Source organism: Poromitra crassiceps (assembly GCF_964638095.1).
Source record: "Poromitra crassiceps genome assembly, chromosome: 1".
Classification (NCBI taxonomy): Eukaryota; Metazoa; Chordata; class Actinopteri; order Beryciformes; family Melamphaidae; genus Poromitra; species Poromitra crassiceps.
Genome location: NC_139623.1, coordinates 13,532,662 through 13,551,904, shown reverse-complemented (window position 1 = coordinate 13,551,904; position 19,243 = coordinate 13,532,662).

Genomic DNA, 19,243 nt, shown 5'->3' with positions numbered 1-19,243 from the left:
GAGACACAATGCAACTCACTGAAATACTGTGTTCTAAATTACTTTTCGTGCCATACAGTATGAGAGAGAGAGAACATGCAACATGTAGCAGTGTTTTCTTGTGGTGGGCTGACATGAATGAATAGCATTCTCCAGAGGTGGAAAGTAATTCGTTAGAATAACTCTCGTTATTCTTGTAATTTAGTGTTTTTTTGTGTACTGGCAGGCCCGTAGCTACCATTGAGGACACCGAGGTCATGACCTCGGTATTTTCCACACCAAATCTTTTTTTTCTTTTTTTTTTTTTTAAATAGCCCCGGTCCCCAGATCTATTAATCTGTCATTGATGTTTTAATGCGACAGTTGATCGGAAATGCAACAATTTGCTCCCTCTCTGTGTGCTATAGAAGGAAGAGAGATAACTCACAACATTCAGATTTTGCATTGAGGCTAGATTGGGGCTAGACTCTGGGGACAGTTCTATTGAAGTGAATGGGTAAGTAACTCCCCTGTAAGTGATGTTTGTGTAGATGGGCCATTGTATTTAATTGAGCAGTATTCTGCCATGTGACCTGTATGCAGAATATAAATTATATCATATGGGGAGACATTTATTTTTTGGATCATTCTAAAGCAACAGCACAGTAAAGAGGATATTAATCTAACATGATGTATGTAGTTCTTTATAGATCTAGTAGCCTCTTCATTTTGCTCTCAAAGTGCACCAGATTGAAGCATTTTACTTTAAAATGGACAAATTTTTCTATCCGGGGGGGCACAGCCCCCCCTGGGCCCCCTACGCCAAGCTAAAATGACCTCGGTATTTCTCTAACCCTGGCTACGGGCCTGTGTACTGGTAAATGTTGTTTGAAGTAATGTGGCCTACTTTGTTACATTTTAAAATAGCTTCAGTTAGACAGTAAAATAAATCCAAAGATTCCACCAAGTTTTACTAACTGCGTGCCAGAAACTGTCCAATCTATTCAAGTAAAATGTCATCAAAGTAACAGTACTTCTACTTTCCACCCCTGCCATTCTCTGAAAGCAAGATGATGCATGACTATAAATTGTAAAGTGTTATTCAGCAATCTTCTCTGCGTTCTTCAGGTCACCTCATCTGGATATTTATGATTTATTATTATTTATTATACAGCTTTGACCGCGTCCTGAACTTTGTATGAGCTCCTCTCCGCCCGGCTCGCAGACAGAGGGAGTTGCAGCTCAGATCTCGGGTCAAAGGTCACGTACAGCGTGCTCACAGCTGGAGCCTGCTAACAAGCTACTGTCCACCTGGCTGTCACATCCAGGAGACCTCAGTACACCTATAGCATGCTAATGGACCACCTATACACTTAAAGCTAAAGAAACACTGACTCATACTGTAGATGAGATGGAGCGGTGCTAGCGGCAGTAATAATTCAGTGTTGTCTGGGAGTTGTTGAAGCTGTAAAAACAGAAGCACTCTGCATTACCTCAGACGACCCTGAAAGCCCACAGCATCAACAAAAGAGTAGCTGCTGCCAAAGCGCAGGCTCGGGGAAATGTTGTCAAGTGCTGTGAAGTTGGTTCAGACCGTCCTGACAGCGAGGGCATTTCACAATCAATACTTTTAGGGATGATTCACAGCTGGTAAAGATGTGCTTGTAGGGTATGTGCAGTGTGCACCAGAGTCAAACAAACGTTTGAGCTGCAGTCGCACAAGGAATTTTCAGAAAGCAATATCTGTCAGGAGGTCCTATGAGGTTGAACGTAATTGACCAAATTTAGTTCAACCTAATTGCGTTTGACAGAATATTGCAAATGTGATTTAAAGCCCCATTCGGCAGCTTTTCCAAGTTTTGCTATTGGAGAAACTGCGCCCTCTGGGTGCAATAGCATCGGTATCAATATCGCCGTTCAAAGTAAACCAAGTTACTTCCTTGTTTTCCTGAAGACAGCGCCTCTGCTGTACAGCGCACGCGCGCATGCTGCCTCCGGGACGCAGGCACAAAAATGCTTAGTCCCAGGAGAGGGCTTTGGAGGGTGGTGTGTGACCAATAGAGGCGGCATTCTCCCTGTTACAAGTCACTGTACCATCTTCAATGACTAAAAAGCTGTTATATTGAGGTGGAAAAGTTACTGATTGGGGCTTTAAACAATGATTCATATCATCACTAGTTTTTCTGGCCATACTTTTTTTTTTATAACTTTAAAATAGTTTTAAAGCAATTTTGAAATAAAAAATAAAAACAGATGACAGTCTGCAGGATTTACTGAGTTTGAGTATGATGTTTCTACCAATATTGTAGGCCACTTTTGTTTCATGGACCAAAGATTAGCCTAATATAACACAGTGTTTAGAAATCCATTTTAAACATTAACTGCAGCCTGTGCAATTTCCAAATTGAAGTTCATATTTCAATTTCTTTGAAGTCCCCCTAAAGTCATGTTTTAAGATGTATATAAAATACTCTACTTTGAATAATAATTTGTGTCTGATGGTGTTTCCTCACAAAAAGTCAAATTATCTTAAAGAAATACTTAAAAATGACTTCTGCCTCATAAAAAACAAGGCCAGGTCGAAACCTGGCATACGGCCGGTGCAGATCGTCACCCATGTATACCCATACACATTTTAACAATCAACATAACACATATAAGCCGTCATCTGATTTTCCACCTTTTTTCCCTGTTTGTGTTTAGGGATGCAGGATAAAGATTTTTTTTTTTTTTTTTTTTTTATAAATGCTGCAGCTGCACACTTACTGTTTAAACTTTAATTAAAATTGTTGTTTTTCTTTGTTCTTTGATGTGAATTTATGGCTTTTTGGCACCTATATGTAACCTTTTAAGGTTGAGATAATTGTATTATCATTATATGGTCCAAATATTTCAGTAAAGCACTTGAAACACTTGAAATATTCTTGCTTGGGTGGTATCATTCTACTTGAAATGATGGTAAAATGTATTATTTTTAGTAAAATAACATGTCACGTGTGCAATGCAATATTTGTAATGGAATCATTATGGGACACGGCTATAGGGCTGTCCCAAACGATTATTTTCTTATCGATTCGACTAAGGATTATTTTTTCGATTAGTCGATTAATCTAACGATTTTTTTTTTTTTTTTTATTATATAACAATAAATTTACCCAAAACAAATAAATAACCAAAAACTTCTCAATTTCTGTATTTTATTTAACCATCTCATTCTCTTTAACAGTCCAACATAAAATCTCTCAAATAAAATTAAAGCAAGAGCTTGTCCTCAAATAAAATGAATATAGTGCAATTCAAAATAAAATAGTAGAATAAATTAAATTCAAGTCACTTTCAGGAGGAATACCAAAAACCTTGTGCAATGTCAACTGAGTTTAGCAGCAGTCCAACATAAAATCATCATCTTACAGTACAATGGTGTGCAATTTTCAGTAACAGTGCTCTTAATTTTGGAGAAAGACAAATGCTCCATGTAAGATGGTCACACATCATCCAGACACAAGGCTGTTAGAAGAGTGTGCTGACGTCAAATGACGCTGCGCTGATGGGTAAGCGCTATGTTAGCTGCTAACTGTTACTTGTCGTTACTTTAAATGGCAGTAAAACGCCACTGAATGACCAAATTGATTTAACTTTTAACCATTTTGATTTCCACTTTCCATACGGACCCCAGTATTGGTTAGTTGTTTATAACGTGACTATATTTATAACGTTTATAACGTAGGCTACTCCGGTTTCCAGTTTATAACTCGGGTCTACAGCCAGAGTGCGACTTGTAGCTATTGCGCAACACACAGATTCAGCCCACAAACCGGAGTACGTTATTAACGTTATAAATATAGTCACGACGTTAACAACTAACCAATGCTGGGGGTCCGTATTGAAAGTGGAAATCGAAATGGTTAAAAGTTAAATCAATTTGGTCATTCAGTGGCATTTTACTGCCATGTAAAGTAACGAAAAGTAACAGTTAGCCGCTAAAATTAGTCACACGTGACGGACAGGAAGTCCGAAACCGGACATTCGTCAAATAAAACAAATTTCAAAGTAAAAGCCCATCTTGATGAAAGGGTGCCAGAAAGGGTGCCAGGAGTGGTGACTGCAGCGATTGGGACAGACATGCTCCTATAGGCCAGTGCAAGCACCGGCCTAAAAATCCAAAGCAACCAATCAGGGTTATCTAGAACTATTCGCAGCATACAAACAAGGGCTTTAACTGGTGAATACTGGGCAGGGATTGGCTCCAGTATTCGTGATGTCACAAATCATGCTAGTTGAAAATGGGCTTTTCAGTGAGCACAGAGAAACGTTCCACTTTCAGCAGAGGAATGTGAAAACAGCCTTCCAGTGTCAAAGTGCACAGTGAAGCTCAAACATCCAACTGAAGGAACAAGAAGAAAAACTGATTTGGGACTTCAGGAGGTCTTTAATTGTTTCCTTTTTTTCCTGGCTTAATTGTCCAGCATCTAGGTCCTATTCTGTTAGATCCAATACAATATTGTCAAGGACGGATGGCCCTAAAACCCTTAAGTTTCCCCAAGCAGCAAAGCTAGCGGGACAGTTTGCATGCCCTACCAGGGTTGTTTTTATAGATAAAAATCATTGATGGACTCCCTGGACTGAAAATTCCTAAAAACTATTTCGTCAGCTGGGACTCCATTGCAGCAACGGACCAGTGCCAGTACCATTTTTACTCTACGAGAACTGCCCAGTCTCCGTTCTTCCATCAGTATCCATCACGGCACTCCCACAATGCTACCTGGCCAGCACAACAGCAGCATGCTAATTTAGCCTGAAACCGCACCTATCATCGCCTCTCCTGTAATCCCTGCAGGTGAGAGAGAGTGAGAAAGAGTGAGAGAGAGAGAGTGAGAGATGGATTTCCTGAGTATCTGATTGAGCTGCACTAGATGAATAATTGATATGTTGGTCCTCCATCCCAATGAATACACGGAAAACACAGACACAGAGAGACACACACACACACACACACACACACACACACACATACACACACACACACACACACACACACACACACACACACACACACACACACACACACACACACACACACACACACACACACACACACACACACACACACACACACACACTGTTTTACAGCCCATGCTGTCACCAGCCTCTCAGGCTAAGCTAATCCTCCAGGAAATGTATTACGTGATTCAATTAGTAGCAGCATGACTATAGTGCCAATTCCCTCTGTGTACGACATGTTAGAGTGTGTGTTTGTGCGTGCACGTGTGTGTGTGTGTGTGTGTGTGTGTGTGTGTGTAGCAGCACTCTAGGTACGGAGCTGAACTAAGACCATTTATTAATGTACGGTGCTTCCCCACATCTAATTCCTTATCCTAGAGCATGGAGGGGGGAAGAAGAAAAATATTGAAACAGAGAGGCCTTGAGAGACACATGCACACACACATAATTTGCATTTTAAATTCCACACATCTTACAAAATGGACATTCAAGCAAACAATATCCTTCCCATTGTTTAATGCCTTCTGTCCAATTGATCTGTTTGCTTTTTCATTATTCATAATCGTGTTTTTCATATAGCCTACACTCACACTTTTGTCTTCAGTAGTAGGATGATGCAGCACCCTCTTTCAAGTCAGGCTCCGAGAGTAAACCCTAAAAAAATCCAATCTGAAGCCAAGATACAAAGTAACTAACTGAATGGCTTCAAAGGCTCTATGTCCAAATTTCAAACATATTGCTAATAACATAAACTGTTTCATATATGGCCAGTCTGTAGCTATATATTTTTCAAACTGATCTCATTTTGGAATGAAACCACATTACTCACTACATAATATTACTTTGCCCCTAATCTAATTTAAGACAGTATTCAGAAAATCTAAAACTCATAAAGAAAATATATCCCATACAAATTGAATGCTAAGCATACAGTAAAACAGGCAAGGCATTGGTAGGCGGTAAGATTTATGACTTGGAACATGACTGTCCTGATCTTGTGATATATTGTTGTCATTATTTTATTCTTTTTTCTTTCTTTCTTCCTTTTTTATACAGTAGATGCCTAAATTAGCCTTGTGGCATAATAGGTTTAAAAAATTCTAAACTTATTTATTTATTTATTACTTATTTATACGTGTTTTGGCTTTTCTTTTTTGCTTTTGTTTCTTTTCTCGTTACATTTTAATTCTATTTCATACTTGCTGATTTTGTTTCTACTTATGAGGTTTTAGTTATTCACAAGTAGAGGCCTCGTATAGGCCCTTGCGGGTCTCTTGCTTCTACTTTGCACATTTTGTTTTGTTTTTTGTTTAACTTGCTAACTTTCAGTATTTCTGTATGTTTTAATGTGTGCTAAATAAATAAATAAAAATAAAAAATAAAATAAATTTCAGCTGTTTTTAAATACAGAAATACTGTCTTCATAGCATTTTGTTAAAAATAAAATAATGAATCTCAAACTTGTCAAATAGTAATTGCACATTTCAAATACATGTAGTGAAATACAGTCCATTTCACATGGTCAGTGCATGTCACATGGTCAGTGGAGGAAGCGACAGAGGAGAGAGAACAAGAGTGTTACTCTTTATTGCTTCATCTCACTTTCACGCTCTCTGAATATTTCTATTACCCAAGAAGTCTCTTCTCCACGACACACATAACGTGCGTGTGCACACACACACACACACACACACACACACACGTGTCTCTCTCGCACACGTCACACACACACACACACACACACACATGCGCGCATCTCTCTCCTTCTCACACACAGACACACACACACACACACACACAGTGAATAAGTGTCCATCTATGAACAGTGTGTATTGCATAAGAATGATGTGCACGCACGTGCATGTTTGCATGCGTGTGTGTGTGTGTGTGTGTGTGTGTGTGTGTGCTTCTCTGAGCTATGATTGATGTCTCTCTGCTCGTATTAGGCGTTTAAAGATGAATGGGGTAGAGAAGGGGAGCATGGGATAAAGAGAGAGAGAAGAGATAGGGACTGAGAGAGAGAGAGCCACTTAAGAGGGGACTAAACCATTTAACCATTTAACCTCAAAGCCCCCTCAATGTCACGCTGCCTTCCTCCATCCTCTCTCTTCCATGCTGCCTGCCTCACATGTTCTCTCCCTCTCTCTCTCCCTCTGGCCCAGTAATCCTGTCTTCATCATCATCAACCAATAAGGACCGCCCCCTCAACTGGCCTTTTAGCGTCAGTCCCTTCAGCAGCTCCTGCATCTCCATGGCTCAACTTATTCTGAGGTGATGTCACATCCTGTGTCACCATGGCTCAACTTACTCTGAGGTGATGTCACATCCTGTGTCTCCATGGCTCAACTTACTCTGAGGTGATGTCACATCCTGTGTCTCCATGGCTCAACTTACTCTGAGGTGATGTCACATCCTCCTGCGTCTCCATGGCTCAACTTACTCTGAGGTGATGTCACATCCTCCTGCGTCTCCATGGCTCAACTTACTCTGAGGTGATGTCACATCCTGCGTCTCCATGGCTCAACTTACTCTGAGGTGATGTCACATCCTGCGTCTCCATGGCTCAACTTACTCTGAGGTGATGTCACATCCTGTGTCACCATGGCTCAACTTACTCTGAGGTGATGTCACATCCTGCGTCTCCATGGCTCAACTTACTCTGAGGTGATGTCACATCCTGTGTCACCATGGCTCAACTTACTCTGAAGTGATGTCACATCCTGCGTCTCCATGGCTCAACTTACTCTGAGGTGATGTCACATCCTGTGTCACCATGGCTCAACTTACTCTGAAGTGATGTCACATCCTGTGTCACCATGGCTCAACTTACTCTGAAGTGATGTCACATCCTGTGTCTCCATGGCTCAACTTACTCTGAGGTGATGTCACATCCTGTGTCTCCATGGCTCAACTTACTCTGAGGTGATGTCACATCCTCCTGCGTCTCCATGACTCAACTTACTCTGAGGTGATGTCACATCCTGTGTCTCCATGACTCAACTTACTCTGAGGTGATGTCACATCCTCCTCCGTCTCCATGGCTCAACTTATTCTGAGGTGATGTCAGATCCTGCGTCTCCATGGCTCAACTTACTCTGAGGTGATGTCACATCCTGCGTCTCCATGGCTCAACTTACTCTGAGGTGATGTCACATCCTGCGTCTCCATGGCTCAACTTACTCTGAGGTGATGTCACATCCTGCGTCTCCATGGCTCAACATATGCTGCCTTCCAGACAACTGGGACCTTCAGATTTTCTGGCCTCCTATTAGGAAAAGTGCGCTGGAACGGCACTCAAAGTGGGAGCTCCCACTTGAAAACTGGGAGAAAAAAATCTACCCCCACTAGGCTGGGAACCAGTTGTCTGACGTCACACAACAATGGCCGCAACATGGAGTATGTAGTCCAAAGTATTAAGTGCCTTAATAAAATGTATAATAGAGTCTGTTACATTATGTGTCATTGCTGCTCCTCATTTTCATTTAAATATGTAAGGATGGTGCTCTACTCGTTGTTAAGCTGTCTTGCTATTTGCTAAACAAAAAAAAGTTTGTCGCGGTCCGCCATGTTTCTTGGTTGCGTTTTGCCTTTGTGCTCTGGAATGCTTTGAAGGTGGGGGGTGGGACTTTTCCACTGGGAACCACCCACGTCCCAGGTGTCTGGAAGGCAGCATTACTCTGAGGTGATGTCACATCCTGCGTCTCCATGGCTCAACTTACTCTGAGGTGATGTCACATCCTGCGTCTCCATGGCTCAACTTACTCTGAGGTGATGTCACATCCTGTGTCTCCATGGCTCAACTTACTCTGAGGTGATGTCACATCCTGCGTCTCCATGGCTCAACTTACTCTGAGGTGATGTCACATCCTGTGTCTCCATGGCTCAACTTACTCTGAGGTGATGTCACATCCTGCATCTCCATGGCTCAACTTATTCTGAGGTGATGTCACATCCTGCATCTCCATGGCTCAACTTACTCTGAGGTGATGTCACATCCTGTGTCTCCATGGATCAACTTACTCTGAGGTGATGTCACATCCTGCGTCTCCATGGCTCAACTTACTCTGAGGTGATGTCACATCCTGCGTCTCCATGGCTCAACTTACTCTGAGGTGATGTCACATCCTGTGTCTCCATGGCTCAACTTACTCTGAGGTGATGTCACATCCTGCGTCTCCATGGCTCAACTTACTCTGAGGTGATGTCACATCCTGCGTCTCCATGGCTCAACTTACTCTGAGGTGATGTCACATCCTGTGTCTCCATGGCTCAACTTACTCTGAGGTGATGTCACATCCTGCATCTCCATGGCTCAACTTACTCTGAGGTGATGTCACATCCTGTGTCTCCATGGCTCAACTTACTCTGAGGTGATGTCACATCCTGCGTCTCCATGGCTCAACTTACTCTGAGGTGATGTCACATCCTGTGTCTCCATGGCTCAACTTACTCTGAGGTGATGTCACATCCTGTGTCTCCATGGCTCAACTTACTCTGAGGTGATGTCACATCCTGCGTCTCCATGGCTCAACTTACTCTGAGGTGATGTCACATCCTGCGTCTCCATGGCTCAACTTACTCTGAGGTGATGTCACATCCTCCTGCGTCTCCATGGCTCAACTTATTCTGAGGTGATGTCACATCCTGTGTCTCCATGGCTCAACTTACTCTGAGGTGATGTCACATCCTGCGTCTCCATGGCTCAACTTACTCTGAGGTGATGTCACATCCTGTGTCACCATGGCTCAACTTACTCTGAGGTGATGTCACATCCTGTGTCACCATGGCTCAACTTACTCTGAGGTGATGTCACATCCTGTGTCTCCATGGCTCAACTTACTCTGAGGTGATGTCACATCCTGTGTCTCCATGGCTCAACTTACTCTGAGGTGATGTCACATCCTGTGTCTCCATGGCTCAACTTATTCTGAGGTGATGTGATGGCACATCCGCGCGCCACCAACAAGGAAAACATTCAGCTGTCTGCAGATCAATGGCTTTACCACTGATTGGTTTGCAGTGATTGGAGGATTAACCCGATTGGCCAGTCTGCCTGTCTGTCATCAAAGTGGATGAGGCGAGGGGCGGGGCGTGAGAACGCAGACCCTCCTCTCATCCCCTACTCCAATTTGTAATAGCACTCTCTTCCTTTTTTCCAAGCCTTCTGCTCATCAAATCCCCCTCCTATCCTTATATATTCCATATTTTTCATTTCTCTCTCTCTCTCCCTCTTCCTCCCTCCCTCTCTCTCCCTCTCTCCCCTATTTAGTTTGATTTATTGCCTCTTGTTGGAAAGGTTGGCGTTTTAATAACTCAGCTCCTCCTCACCCGAATGAGAGAGAATGTGAGGGAGAGAAGAACTTTAGTAAGCACAAAATAAACGTGTGGACAGGCTGCGAGGTTTTCCGCTGCCTTTCTTTTATCTCTCCTCTCTTTCATGTCCTCTGCTTCCTCTCTCTCTCTCTCTCCATTCACTCACAGGCTGAGGACATAAAAGCTAAATGTGCCGTCAAAAATGGATGTCAATTTGAGCTCCTCTCTGATCTGTGGAGGAAAACACACACAGACACACACACACACACACACACACACACACACACACACACACACACACACACACACACACACACACACACGCGCGTGTACACCCAACACCCAAACCTGAAACAGAAAAGAAGAAACGGAAGGTCTGGTTTGTGGTACAAGACTGCATGGCACTGGAAAGATGGCTGAATGTCGGAAGGAAGAAGAAGCCATGAGATACAGAGACAATGAAGAGGCAAACGAGCAAGAGAGGTGGAGGTGAAATCATCCCAGAGATGAGACTCCTAAATGTACAGTCTTCAACTAATGGGCAGTGTTAGGCAAGTTACTCAGGAAATGTAATTAGTTACTTATTACTCCTTTAAAAAGTAATAAAATTACTTTACCTACCTGATACCTGATACCTGAGTATCTTGGTATCAAAAGTAATTAAGTTACGTTACTCGTTACATTACTGTATTACTTTCGCTGCCGCTATTGTGAAAAAGTGATGTAGAACCTGTTTAGCCAGCTCCTTTTAGAACTGAATCCACTTGATTGGAACAATAATGAACCTTACAGGAGGAGTCAACAATCAGCCAAACTGCAAACTTTTTATTTATTTGCCTATCCACCTTATTTCTAGCTGCCATGATGCCTATGGGTTCTTCTTCCGGAGTAATAGACGGTTTTAACTTGACCAAAAAAAACATCTATGAGGGTTTTACAGCAGAGCCATTCTGCTCTACAGCTGTAAAGGTTAATATGTCACTTTTATAAGTTTAGAAAAAAAATTAGACCGTCAAAGTAACCATTTAGATTACTCTTGTGTGCTCAGTTTATAAATAACGATAAATAACGGCTATTTAGAAATCTGGTTTTCGTTTTCAGCTTTATGTTATGCATTAAATGTCGTTCGGGTGCTGGGATAACGTAATGCATTATGGGTAGTCGGCTACTGTGGCTAATGCTAGCGGCTAGCGTTAGTTACTTTACATGGCCAGCGTTGGCTAGTTGTTTATAACGTGACTATATTCATAACTTTTATAACGTACTCCGGTTTCCGGTTTATAATTCGGGTCTGCAGCCAAAGAGTATAACAAAGGAAATGACAAGCTGCAACAATAAGTCACTTTAAACCGGACCTTGTACCCATAATTATTTTTACAGTGGGGCATTCAAAAATAAGGTGGATAGGACAAAAAACTAATCGCGCTTTGGCAATGCAGTTAGCCTCACATAGCTATGTCTATCTGGATTAGTAACTGTAATATAATTAATGTTTTGACATTTGTAATCCTTTACATTACTAGTTATTAGCAAAGTAATACAATTACAGTAACTTTACTTTACGTTACTTTACTGCACAACACATGCTAATGGGCCAGCGGAGAGACAGGCAGAGAGGGGAGACAGAGAGGAGGAAGAGGGGTGAGACACAGATAGTGAGAGACAGAGAGGAGGAAGAGGGGTGAGACACAGATAGTGAGAGACAGAGAGGAGGAAGAGGGGTGAGACACAGATAGTGAGAGAGAGAGAGGAGGAAGAGGGGTGAGACACAGATAGTGAGAGACAGAGAGGAGGAAGAGGGGTGAGACACAGATAGTGAGAGACAGAGAGGAGGAAGAGGGGTGAGGCACAGATAGTGAGAGACAGAGAGGAGGAAGAGGGGTGAGGCACAGATAGTGAGAGACAGACAGGAGGAAGAGGGGTGAGACACAGATAGTGAGAGACAGAGAGGAGGAAGAGGGGTGAGACACAGATAGTGAGAGACAGAGAGGAGGAAGAGGGGTGAGACACAGATAGTGAGAGACAGAGAGGAGGAAGAGGGTGAGACACAGATAGTGAGAGACAGAGAGGAGGAAGAGGGGTGAGACACAGATAGTGAGAGACAGAGAGGAGGAAGAGGGGTGAGACAGATAGTGAGAGACAGAGAGGAGGAAGAGGGGTGAGACACAGATAGTGAGAGACAGACTGGGAGATTTCTTGCACCAAACAGAGCCTTTATTTAGATGGCGATTATTCACACTGGTCATTATAACCGTATCAATTTCGTTCATTTACTGAAAGAGAGCGAGGGGAGAATGAGAGGGCCAATCATTAGGAGATATCACTTTCACTCCTGTCTTCTGATCAGGCGAGCGAGCAGGCAGATTGAGAAGTCCTCGTCCTACAGCAATAAGACAATAACAGCAATCCAGAATAAACCGATACATGGGAGTGACAGAAACCTGCAGCTCGCAGCATCAGAAGCTCTCATTTCAGGTTTCCGTGTCAACCTATTATGATTGAGGCAATTAAGTCGTCTCTTAGCTACAGCCTGAGCAAATTGTTTGTTTATTTACAGCACATCTCCTCCAAGAGCAATTAAGTTAAAGCATACGTCGAGTTAATTGCTGAACATGAAGCAGGATTATTGGAAAACGTGCAGCATTTTTTTCCCGATTTAATTAAATGCTTTCAGGTATTCATTTGAAATTATGTCAAATGCTGTGATGTAAAAACAGCAACACAGAAATATAAATACATTGTCACACAGCTTCTCTCTCTCTCTCTCACACACACACACACACACACACACACACACACACACACACACACACACACACACACACACACACACACACACACACAGTGCTGGTGTCTGATTCCGCAGTAATAACTCACAGGAGAAAATCGTTGATGGGGGGAAAAGTCATTGACACGGGGAAAAAAGGAAAAAATCTGCATTTTTATCTGCAGCCCATAATTTTAAGTGGTCCGGTCTGTTTGAACGTATCCTAAGGGAACAATTAACTTGCTAGTTCCTACCACATAAGCACGTCTGCCAAATCCATATCAGATCACTGGCCAGTAAAAAGGCACGCTGACAGTCAGAGATTAGAGACACAAAGACACAGCATTCAACACATGCAGCGCACGCTCTGACGACAACAACACAACATTCACACACATGCAGCGCACGCTCTGACGACAACAACACAACATTCAACACATGCAGCACACGCTCTGACGACAACAACACAACATTCACACACATGCAGCGCACGCTCTGACGACAACAACACAACATTCACACATGCAGCACACGCTCTGACGACAACAACACAACATTCACACATGCAGCGCACGCTCTGACGACAACAACACAACATTCACACACATGCAGCACACGCTCTGACGACAACAACACAACATTCACACACATGCAGCGCACGCTCTGACGACAACAACACAACATTCACACACATGCAGCACACGCTCTGACGACAACAACACAACATTCACACATGCAGCGCACGCTCTGACGACAACAACACAACATTCACACACATGCAGCGCACGCTCTGACAACAACAACACAACATTCACACACATGCAGCACACGCTCTGACGACAACAACACAACATTCACACATGCAGCGCACGCTCTGACGACAACAACACAACATTCACACATGCAGCGCACGCTCTGACGACAACACAACATTCACACATGCAGCGCACGCTCTGACGACAACACAACATTCACACATGCAGCACACGCTCTGACGACAACAACACAACATTCACACACATGCAGCACACGCTCTGACGACAACAACACAACATTCACACATGCAGCGCACGCTCTGACAACAACAACACAACATTCACACATGCAGCACACGCTCTGACGACAACAACACAACATTCACACATGCAGCACACGCTCTGACGACAACAACACAACATTCACACATGCAGCACACGCTCTGACGACAACAACACAACATTCACACATGCAGCACACGCTCTGACGACAACAACACAACATTCACACATGCAGCGCACGCTCTGACGACAACAACACAACATTCACACATGCAGCACACGCTCTGACGACAACAACACAACATTCACACATGCAGCGCACGCTCTGACGACAACAACACAACATTCACACACATGCAGCACACGCTCTGACGACAACAACACAACATTCACACACATGCAGCACACGCTCTGACGACAACAACACAACATTCACACATGCAGCGCACGCTCTGACGACAACAACACAACATTCACACATGCAGCACACGCTCTGACGACAACAACACAACATTCACACATGCAGCGCACGCTCTGACGACAACAACACAACATTCACACACATGCAGCACACGCTCTGACGACAACAACACAACATTCAACACATGCAGCGCACGCTCTGACGACAACAACACAACATTCAACACATGCAGCGCACGCTCTGACGACAACAACACAACATTCACACACATGCAGCGCATGCTCTGACAACAACAACACAACATTCACACACATGCAGCGCACGCTCTGACGACAACAACACAACATTCACACATGCAGCGCACGCTCTGACAACAACAACAACGAGAAACAACAATAAGATATGATGGAATGTATTCGGAGTCAAGAACATGAAAGCTTATTGTGCACTAATATGTGTACTGCTCTTATGCTGCTGGAGGTGCTGCCAAGCAGTGCAATGAATCAAGGCCTGCAGCACGTTTCTCCTTAGAGCGGGAATCCACTTCATTCTGGATATCAAAGCTATATGTGACTTTATATTGTTTTCTCAAGTGATACTAACGGAACAACAACAACAACAGCAGCAGCAGCAGTTGATTGGTTGTGTGAGCAGACCTTTCCTGTTAAAGTGACTGAACAGCTGCTAAGAAAGATGTATATTCATTTACATTTCAGCCATGTGACAGAGCAGGTAAGAGATCAGTGCCGAGCTCAAGGGCACTTTGACAGGACACACGGTGTTGTGGGGTTTCAAACCTGCAATATGTGGTAATGGGACACTCACTGTAACCACAGAGAGGCTCTTTGGCTATAATTACATACATCTTTTTGGCGCTAAAAAGAATCTTTTGGACTGAGAAGGTGGAGGGTATGAAGGCAAGTTGCAGTCGCAAAAGTACAAGTTCTTGCCACTAAATGGATCAAGCTTTAACCTTCACTGCATATTTGGCAGAATACCATACTGCATGCGCAAATGGCCATATAGCCTCATTCATCTCAAGGTCAATTTTACTACAGAGGGTTCTCTCAATCCATTTGGGATAGAGAGAGAGAGAGAGAGATACAGAGAGAGAGAGAGAGAGAGAGAGAGAGAGATACAGTTAGGGGACAGACAGGGAGAGGACAGGATAGATTGTGGAGGTATTCAGGGGAGAGGATGAGTGCTGCTGGCACACAGAGTGGATGGAGAGTTAGCGGACAGGGAGTGGAGAGAGAGAGAGAGGGAGGGAGAGAGAGAGAGAGAGGGAGGGAGAGAGAGAGGGAGGGAGAGAGAGGGAGAGAGAGAGAGGGAGGGAGGGAGAGAGAGGGAGGGAGAGAGAGAAGGAGAGACCGCAGCGAGCGGAGGGAACAGAAGGACAGATGAATATGTAGAGCGAGCCACGTGTCCTCATCTCGCTTCCATCTGAGTCCACTAATCATCCACATGTGCTGGGGGGGGACAACATGCACACCAGTCTCACATCAGATTGTGTAGCCTAATAATGTTGGTACATAGCACAAAACATTGTAGTCAAATTGTTAGATGGCAGCAACTCATGGCACTGGGTTGTTGTTTTTTTGGCCCACAACCTGGTCGCCAGAATAAAACATTGCCATTTTACCTTTCTGCAGATAGCGTAGAATCTCAAGGTACATTTGAAACAAAACATTGGTTTTGAAAGTTGGTTAAGTTGAAAATGTTGCCGCCTTTCCGATGTTCATTTGAAAACTACTCAAATAAAACAACTTGGGTCATGGTTGTGGGCAACTAAAACAACCTGGTTACGGTTTGGGTTATGGTTTGGGTTATTGTTAAATAACAAAAATGTTAAAGAGGCTACAAGGAACTTTCATTTTGTGTTGGTTTTAACAGCCCCCTGTGGACAAGAGCAGTAGTGATCTCCTGGAATGAAGACTGCATTTCCTGACCAAACACAGCGTGTCGGCCGGCCAGGGCTTCTCCAGTCAGCGGGCCTCCCCCGCTGTTTTTTTTGACTGCATAAACCTGGAATGATGCTAGATGTAGCCTACGCACTGTCACATGGAAATGAGAGACACAGAATCCTTACGAGAAAACGTTTGTTGCATTTATGCTCCGCGCAGGTTTCTCCTTGCGGAAGTGAAGTTATTCTTGAAAACTCCACTTTGTTCGCCCACAGAAAATGTGGGGTGTGCCAGGCGACAGCTCGCCGCACGGGAGCCTATCTCAATCTCCTCACTGACGCCGCGGTCTCATTTGCTGATATAGGTACGAGGCATCAGTATTCAATTTAGACTGTGCAGTTCAAAAGTTCCTTGTAGCTGATTTAAATGTGACATAAATGTAGACTTTGGAATCCCTCGGGATCGAACTCCGGTCTCCGGTGTCTCAAATGTTTACGCCCTCTGCCACCCCTTGCCACAACATCCTTAAGTTTAATTGATACTTATTAGAAAGTGTCGCTCATGGTCGCAGACGAAAAAGAAAGTGTCGCTCATGGTGTTGCATTTATACTTCAGTGAACATTCACCTCGGTTCAACGGTCACGTGACACCTGAACGCTATCAGTGCAGATAGCCAAGAGGGAATGGAACGCACAGTGAAACCACCTCGGAGGCAAGATGTAACGTACTTGGCTGCAGCCTCATATAACGACACACACAACCACACAACTCACATCCTCTCTCTCTGGAAAATTGGTCACGATGTTCTTTGTGATTTTCATGAAGTCATACATCAAGGACAGGCTCATAAATCCATATTCTTCCATATTCTTCCATATTCTCTCGAAAACCAAAACAAGGAAGTCAAGTGCGTGTGCCGTCTATATAGGTAATCAGACTTGCGCGACACTACGTGACGTAGTCAGCGACACTAGACATTTCACCAGGTAGCAGACACTGCTCGCCGACACTTGAAAGTGTCAACTCAAGTCCTCATTTCTGTCGGCGACCGTTTCAAAAGTGTCGGCAGACGAAGCATAAATTGGGCTTTAGTTTCCACCATGCTATTTCAATAGCCGACTGTCAGGTACACGACCGCTAGAGGCCTAATAGGCATTGATATACAGTTTATGCACGTGAAAAGAATAGGCAAAAACAAAACATGCATCTAACAATTTTAGAGCTGTGATTCTGAAACGTTTTGCGCTGTGGACCCACAAGACTGACATGGAAGCAGAGGATGGGGAAGAGAGTGAAATGTGTTGGAGAGATAAATAGGGAGAAAATAAGGTGAGCTGCTCTGGAAGAGAGGTGAACTAACAGAAACAAGATGGCAGCAGAGAGAAAGGGATATTGGACACTATCGGTGATGATGATGAGGGGAAAGAAGAGACACCATCAGATTGCTCCCATCTCGGAGCGTTGTATTCATTTGGGGCCACTTACACTGTCAATAGTAATGGATAGCACACCCTCCACACAGCGTATCAGTACAATCAAAGATGTCGCCTTCTTTATCTGTCTACATGTAGGACATGGCAGCAACAATAGCCCCATCCACTGTATTGAACATCTACTAAACATATTCAATCCCGCTCTCTCTCTCTCTCTCTCTCTCTCTCTCTCTCTCTCTCCTATACAAATGACAACTATTAGGCACAAAGAAGTTAAAGTTTACCCCCAGACAACAAAAGAGAGGTGAAATTAGAAAAAAGACAAGGAAAAGCGGACAGTCAATACACAAGAGTGCCTGAAGAGAGTCAACAAAGTGAGAGACAGGTAGGGTAGAAAAGAAAAAACAAGAGTGGGGAAGGCGAGAGCACTCAAGGGGAGGCAAGAAAGAAAGGCAAAAAGCATTGAATAAACACGTCTCTATAGTAACAAGATGTCATTTGCTTAGTGAGAAAAAGAGAAGCACGGAGATTGAGGGAGAGCGATGCAGAGAGGGGAATAGAGAAGCATTTACCATCACTGCTTGAGTCCAGAGCTGCAATTATGCAACTGAGAGACAGAAAGAGAGGGGGTGAGGAGAGAAAGAGAGGGTCGAGGAGAGAAAGAGAGGGGGTGAGGAGAGAAAGAGAGGGTCGAGGAGAGAAAGAGAGGGGGTGAGGAGAGAAAGGAGAGGGGGGAGGAGAGAAAGAGAGGGTCGAGGAGAGAAAGAGAGGGGGTGAGGAGAGAAAGGAGAGGGGGGAGGAGAGAAAGAGAGGGGGTGAGGAGAGAAAGAGAGGGGGTGAGGAGAGAAAAAGAGGTGGTGAGGAGAGAAAGGAGAGGGGGTGAGGAGAGAAAAAGAGGGGGTGAGGAGAGAAAGAGAGGGGGTGAGGAGAGAAAGAGAGGGTCGAGGAGAGAAAGAGAGGGGGTGAGGAGAGAAAGAGAGGGTCGAGGAGAGAAAGAGAGGGGGTGAGGAGAGAAAGGAGAGGGGGGAGGAGAGAAAGAGAGGGTCGAGGAGAGAAAGAGAGGGGGTGAGGAGAGAAAGGAGAGGGGGGAGGAGAGAAAGAGAGGGGGTGAGGAGAGAAAGAGAGGGGGTGAGGAGAGAAAAAGAGGTGGTGAGGAGAGAAAGGAGAGGGGGTGAGGAGAGAAAAAGAGGGGGTGAGGAGAGAAAGAGAGGGGGTGAGGAGAGAAAGAGAGGGGGTGAGGAGAGAAAGCACAAGAAAGAGTGGCACAGTGCAGACCTTCACAAGAGGAAAAGGTGAGAATGAGAAATGCACAAAAGTTAAACGATGACCGCATGAGGTCGACGCTGATTGCAGTGGGCGAGTGGAAATGACTGTCGGGGGCAGTTCAAGAAAGTCAAAAATTTATGGTA